The sequence below is a fragment of the Cetorhinus maximus genome, chromosome 22 (genome assembly GCF_964194155.1).
Source record: "Cetorhinus maximus chromosome 22, sCetMax3.hap1.1, whole genome shotgun sequence".
Taxonomy (NCBI): Eukaryota; Metazoa; Chordata; class Chondrichthyes; order Lamniformes; family Cetorhinidae; genus Cetorhinus; species Cetorhinus maximus.
In genome coordinates this window covers 69860415-69868307 of record NC_135900.1, presented here as the reverse complement: position 1 = coordinate 69868307, position 7893 = coordinate 69860415, and positions in this window count along the sequence as shown.

Here is a 7893-nt window from a genome sequence, read left to right as displayed (position 1 = left end):
CTGAGGCTGTGATTACATCATTGTCTGTGCTCTCCTCCTGCATTCTCACTACGCTGAAATCAAAACACTGAACTCTTACCTAATCTTGTTTCCCCACCCCCACCCCCAGGACCTCAACACTCTGCAGGTTCAAATCCTAATTACAAATGTGACTACATTCACTTTAATGGTCCTTTGCGCTCAGCATCCCAGCAGCTATTTTGCTGGGGGACCCAGCTGGTGGGCCAAGGCCCAAGTGTGGGACACTACACAAGTGGAAAGAGTGAATGTGAAAAAAGACAATCAGAACGACATGATTTAGCCGATGTCAAGCTTCAGTTTTAAAGGCCTGTAGTCAAGAGGAATAGGAACTTCCACAGGGTATTATTGTCAAATCCAAAAAGGAGGCAAGACACTTGTGTGGTAGGGCTGTGGTCACGGCTTAAGTTCTTAAGGTCACTTTACTGAAAATGTAAGTGAATCAGGATTTAAGAACCTGAATCTTTTACAGCTGAATCGTGAGAAGGAGAATCAGAACCAAGTTGAATTAAAGACATTTGGTTTACATTTTAGAAATGTTTAGATAGCCCACTCAATTGATACTGTCTGGTTGATCATAAGATATAGGAGGCAGGAGTAGGCCATTCGGCCCCTCGAGCCTGGTCCTGCCATTCAATAAAATCATGGCCAATCTGACTGTGGCCTTAGCTTTTCCTGCCTACCTGTCCCACACCCCCACCCGCCGCCATAACATATGACTCCCTTGTAGATCAAAAATCCATCAAACTCAGCCTTGAATACATTCAATGTTCTCTTTGGAAGGGAATTCCAAAGACTAATGACCCTCTGAGAGAAGAAATTTCTCCTCATTTCTGTCTTAAATGAGAGACCCCTTATTTTTAAACTGTGCCACCTAGTTCTAGATTCCCACTTTGTGTTTCCTTTTTGTGTTAAACCACCTATATTATCTTTATTCCATACGAACTTAATGAATTACATACATATGAATGAGGAGCAGGAGTAGGCCATTTGGCCCCTCAAGCCTGCTCCACCATTTGATAATTGTCCCACTCTATGTTGGGATAATTGAAATCACTGGATATTATTATCTTAATCATCTTGCACATCTCTCTGGATGGCTTGCAGATCTCAACCTCCATCTCATCTCCACTCTTTGGGTCTGTACTTCTTGAGGCAGACCCAGGTTTGCCTTCCAGGCCTCCACTGATGTGCAGCACCCAACGGCGACACAACATTGACAGCATTGGTCCCTCAGCCACCAGACAAATCTTTCCCTCAGCCAACAGTGCTACGGGATTGTATGGATGTTGTCATTATCCCAAAGCGATTGGTGTCAGGAGCCTGAGACCTGAAAGTCAAAAGCCTTCTTGTTAAAGACACAAAATGGCAATTAGAGACTAGCAAATTGAATCTTTTGCCTCTGTTGAATTTTTTTAAAAAGGTTTATAATAATTCTGTACTGCTAGGAGATGTCAGCCTTGCCTCAGCAGTAGTACACTTCCCCCTGAGTCAGAAAAATGTGGGTTCAAGCCTCACTCCAAGGAACTGAACACACAATCCAGGCTGACACCCCAATGCAGTACTGAGGGAGTGCTGCACTGTTGGAGGTGCCATTTCTCATATGAGACGTTAAAACTGAGGTCCGATCTGTCCTCTTGGGTGGATGTAAAAGTGTTATTTGAAGACAAGCATGAGAGTTCCCCTGAAATCCTGCCCAACAATCACAAAATTGGTCCCTGGGGTGAGGTGCTGTGTCCAATGATGAGAGGTTGAGTAAACTGGGGTTATATTCTCTGAAATTTAGTAGAATGAGAGGTGATCTCATTGAAACATACAAAACTCTGAAGGGGCTTGATCGGGTGGACACAGAAAGATTGTTTTCCTGGCTGGGGAATCTGAAACACGGGGGCACAGTCTCAGGATAAGGGGCTGACCATTTAGGACTGAGATGAGGAGAAATTACTTCACTCAAAGGGGTTGTGAATCTTTGGGATTATCTACCCGAGAGGGTTGCGGATGCTCCATCGTTGAATACATTTAAGGCTGGGATAGAGAGATTTTTGGCCTCTCAGTGAATTAAGGGATTTGGGGAGTGGGTGGGAACATGCAGCTGACGCCCATGATCGTATTGAGTAGTGGAGCAGGCTCAATGGGCCGTGGGGTCTACTCCTGCTCCTATTTCTTGTGTTCTTGAGAACAGTTTTCTCTGAACTCCTTTAAAAAGATTAGCTGATCATTTTTTTCACTGTTATTTGTGGGAGCAAATTGGCTGCCACATTTCCTACATTACAAACATTAACTATATTAGCACAACCTTTAGATAATATCCCCACCGTCAACACCCCTTTGACCTTTTGTCTATGACATCTTTGGCAATCTCTTCTTGGCCTCCACCTATCACTGGCCCTCAATCCAGCTCTACCTGTCCCACCCCCTTCTACCAGCTTATATTTCACCTCATTTCTATATTTCCTAAATTCTGATGAAGGGTCATACGGATTCGAAACGTCAACTGTACCCCTCTCCGCAGATGCTGTCAGACCTGCTGAGTTTTTCCTGGTATTTTTGTTTCTGTTTCCAAAATACCTCATTGGCTGTAAAGAGTTTTGAGACCAGAGGTAATGAAAGGTTCTATAGGAATGCAGCTCTTCTTTCTTCTTATAAAGGGTTAAACCTGTGCCATTAGAGATATCCCAGGGTGGTCATACTTCTGCGATTTAAACATTGAAAACCGGGAAGGCCCTAGGAGGTCAGTAACTGCGAGGTGGTCACACCATCGATAAGCATCTTAGACTGTCAACATAGATGGCCAAGGTCTCCACGCAAATTGGTGAATTGACCCCTCTGGGGTAACTAAATCTGGAAGGTATACTGTGTGCACAGAGCCTTAAGGGAGACAATTCACAGAATGGTTCATTTACCTCCTCTCTCCAGCAAATAGTGGTGTATGAATTCACAAAAGCAGTGAAAAGCTGTCTGCTGATCCCATTTACACCGTCTCTGGACTCATTCTTTTGTTTCTTTCCCTGTCTCATTATCACCTTTTCTGGTTTGCAGCATCATCCCTTTTGCCATTTAATCTCACCTTTTTTTTTCACCCTATCACAGACCTTCCTTCCCTTTTGTTTATTTCCCTTCCTTCGTATCCACGCCAACTCCCATCCCCTCCCACTTAATCCGGCCTCTGTACTTGCTTAAAACTTATTGTATCTCGAACCTTTGCCACTTCTGATGAAAGATGTTAACTATTTCTCTCTCCACAGATATTGCCTGATCTGTTGAGTATTTCCAACACTTTCCCTTTCTTTAAATTTCAGATTTCCAGCACCTGCGTTCTTTTGGTTTTGTATTAGTGTGCGGACATTGATTTTTCTCCCTTTGGAAGTAAGCGAAAGCTGTGACTCCTTACGGTAAACTGTTCCTTCAGTCTGCCTTCATTATACTGAGAGGAGCATTCATGTAGTGGCATGTGTGATAAGAGTAAGGGTCAGGCTACCATTGAACTAGATACTGGGAACCAAGCAATTAGTCACCTGTCCAATAATGCTACTGTGAGGCGCCTTGGAATGTTTTATTATGTTAAAGGAGCTGTAGAAATGCAGGTGGATTAGGCTGGGTGGTTCATTCTTTCAGCCACAATGGGCAGAGTGGCCTCCTTCTGTGCCATAAACTTTCTAAATATCAGAAAAGGAGGATTGTGCAGGGATAGGGGAGAGAGGGAGAGGGAGAGCCAGCAGAGACACAATGGGCTGAATGTCCTTCTGTGCTGTAACAATTCTATTCTATTGGTTCACAGGATTACCAGAACCTTTACAGTGCAGAAGGAGGTCATTCGGCCCATCGAATCTGCACTGGCTCCCTAAAAGAATATTCCACCTAGTCCCACCCCCCTGCCTTATCCCTGTAACCTTGGTTGTTGTTGAAAATTAGGAAAGCTATATTCAACCAGTATCAAAACTTGGTCACACCACACTTAAGAGTACTGTGTGCAGTTCTGGTCGCCATATTATAAAGAGGATATAGACACCAGAGAGGGTGCGGAGAAGATTTACAAAGATGATAACAGAAATACAAAAATGATACAAGAAAGGGTTGGCAGGCTGGATCTCTTTTCCTCATGAAAATGGCTGAGGGGTGACATAATAGAGGGCTTCAAATTTGTGAAAGGTTTTGATAGAGTGGATAGAGAGAGAATGTTTCCTCTTTTGGGGAGGAGCAAAACTGGAGGCTGTCAATCTAAGATAGTCACCAAGAAATCCAATAGGGAATTCGGAAGGAACTTTTTTACCCAAAGATTGGTGAGAATGTGGAAGTCGCTAGTTAAAGTGAATAGTATAGGTGTATTTAAGGGAGGCTAGACAGACATATGAGAGAAGGAAATAGATAGTTACAATGATAGATTTAGATGAGGAAAGACAGAAGGAGAGTCAAGTGGAGCATAAACAACTAGCATGGACTGGGGCTCAATAGTCTGTTACTTATACCTATATACCTATGTATATAATACAATGCACTCCAGATTGCAGGGTGCACAAGGTTCACTTGTGGGGTGACCTGTAACACTGAATTCAACAGAAAATCCAGCATAAAATGCAAAAGTTACCTGAAAATGTCATTGGTTAGTCCTGGCATTTCAGACCTGTTTTGACATGTGTCATTCTGAAAGGAACCCCCTCTATTTTAAATCAGGTTTGTAATCTGTTCACTGTAACATGAAGTTCATTGCAACGGTAAGGCCAATCTTAACAGGTCCATCAAGTAACCCACCCCCATCAAGTGTGCAATGCATGAAGTCGCACCATTTAATGCGCACGGTGAGCATTGACGGAATAAACACTGTTCTTTTCATATCTCATTTGAGGCTGCATTGGAGCCACTAAAATTCAACACATTATATTGGGCCAAGAAAGTTGGAAAAATTCCCGACTGCTATCTAGTGAAAGCTGTCGGGAAAAAGCCAAAGTCTACATTCAATGGTATCAGGATTGGCTGTGGGATGTGACACTCTCCATACTTTAGTAGCCCAGTAGCACTTGCTTGCTCACTGGATGTGGGTGTCGTTGGCTAGGCCAGCATTTATTGCCCATCCCTCATCCGCCTTGAGAAGGTGGTGGTGAGCTGCCTTCTTGAACCGCTGCAGTCCATGTGGTGTAGGTACACCCACAGCGCTGTTAGGAAGGGGGCTCCAGGAGTTTGACCCAAGGACAGTGAAGGTACGGAGATATATTTCCAAGTCAGGATGGTGAGTAGCTTGGAGGGGAACTTGCAGATGGTGGTGTTCCCATGCATCTGGCATACATGTAAAAAGCAATCACTCAGGACCTGATTTTGTCTTCCTGTTACCCATGTAAATTGAAGTCTCTACCTTGCAGTCCCTTGATTCTGTTCTGGCAGAGCAGAAAATAAGGTTAAATTGGGGTGATGCAGAGCGTGGGGGAAATAGGTTTTCATCTCAAATCAGGAAGCATTGTGACAATGTGAAAATATTCTAGATCTCACTAGGTTATTGGTATAACTTTTATTTATTTGATTGGGATTTCACTAAGAACAGGGATACTCTGAAGGCCGCAACACAATGAAAGTGCATGTTTTCACAGTTAGTATTAAAAACTTTTTAGAGGCCAAGATCACTGTTTATCTTTCATTATTTATCAAGGGCAGCGACTTCTGCAAACTCTACTACTGGAGCGAGTAGGGGAACAAGTCCCAAAACCAGCACAATACTGCCATCTCTTGTCCTCTTCCACCCAAATTTTCCAGTCATTTAAAGACAAGTCAAGGTTTTAACTATATGTATTAAAAAATACGTTTTTCCTCGTTTAAATTCCAGTTCTGAGAAAAGGTCACTTGAGCTGAAACGTTGGGTGGGATTTTCCAGCCCTACCAGCCACCAGGATCGCCTGGTCCCGCATCCCCCACAGCAGGTCCAGAAAATCTCAGCGCCTCTCCATAGACGCTGCCAAGCTTGCTGAGCACTTCCAGCATTTTCTGTTCACGTTTTAAGTGCAACTTCATTCTGGCACGGACTAATACTTACATACTGGACCAAAAACAAACTGGCAGTCCAAACTGTAGCTATCAGAACATCATTAACGTCAGCTTGGGAATCTTAACAGAAAAATCACTGATGAATGAGTCAATCCTTTCACCCTGTTTTGGACTGAGCCTGTTAAATTTCACCCAGTTAAGCTTAGGAGGTGTTTACTTTTTTGAGGAAGAAAAGTTGCTCAGTTTCTGGGAAGTGAAGAAAGAATTGCAATTACAATGCAGCCTCAAATGAGATATGAAAAGAACTGTGTTTATTCCATCAATGCTCACCGCGCACGCTCCCCCTCCTCCTTTAAATGGTGCAACTTCATGCATTGAACACTTGTTGGGGATGGGGTACTTGATGGACCTGTTAAGACTGACCTCACGGTTGCTATACATTACTTTCATTCCAGCAAGTGCAGTCACTGTCACTTCAGAGGCAAAAATGGCAGCCAATATGCACACAAACTCATGTTGCCAGTTGGATCACCCATTAAATTGTTTTGAAGGAGTATTGGCTAGGACATTGAGAAAACTCCCAGCTCTTCCTTCAACAGGATCACTGGGCCTTTGACATGCAGCTGAATGGGCAGACACAGAATAATTTACTAGCCCCACAATAAACTATGGCTATTTGAGTGCCAAATTACCCTATCCCTTAATCTCTCCTCAGCTGTCATCTTTTGAAACTGCCTCCCAGCTCAGTCAGTCCCACTCCTGTCTCATCCAGAAGGCTGTGGGTTCAAGCCTCACCTCTGCAGACTTGAGCATAGAATCCAGGCTGACACTCCAGTGCGGTACTGAGGAGGTGCTGCACTGTTGGAGATGCCACAGCTGTGCCTGTCCTCCCAGGTAAAGATCCTATTGTACAATGCAGACAAGTAAGGGAAGTCTCTCAGTAATATGAGAGCAAAATACCACAGATGCTGGAAATCTGAAATTAAAAACAGAAAATGCTAGAAAACTCAGCTGGTCTGGCAGCATCTGTGGAGAGAGAAACAGCTAATGTTTCAAGACCATATGACTTCTTCAGAGCTGAAGCGTTTTCTCATCACTCTGGCCAATATTTATCTCGCAACCAACATCATTATAATAGGTTAACTGATAGGTTTCACACTGCTGTTTGTGGGACCTTGTCCTGAAATGTAAAAGTCACTTTATAACTGCTTGAAATGTGGTCTCCCTGACTACTGGGCACTGGGTTTGAGATTCACAATCGGCCTGTGCCCACTGGAAAAGACCTGGGTAAGACAGAAAACCTATCTACCCAACCCATTTCCTAATTGTGGCATGGAAAGGTGTGGCACCCACACAGCCCTGGTATCCATTTCTCTACAGGCATCCTCTGCACATTCCCAAAGGCTGAGTTGGGTTGATAGGAAGCATGTGCTTCAGACAGTCTGCCTATTTAAAGGAACGGTCCTTTGACTTTGCAGGCTGCAGGTTTTGGCCACTAACAGAGAAGCCATGTCGCAGCAAGCAAAGGAGAGAAATCCTAAGATTCAACAACATTGCCCATGATCCCCGGGACTACATTCCCCATAACCTCCCCAGACGACGTAATATAAAAGCAAAATACTGCTGATGCAGGTCTGACAGTATCTGTGGAGAGAGAAACCGAGTTGATGTTTCAAGTCCGAAAGACTCTTCTTCAGAGCTCTGGAGACCTGAGTACAAATCTAGGCTGACACTCCAGTGCGGTACTGAGGAGGTACTGCACTATCAGAGGTGCCATCTGAGTTTTTCCAGCGTTTCCTGTTTTTGTCTCCCCAGACTACATTTCCCATGATCCCTAGGACTACATTTCCCATGATCCTGGCACTACATTTCCCATGCTGCCCCTGCGCCACTTGTTATTGTGAC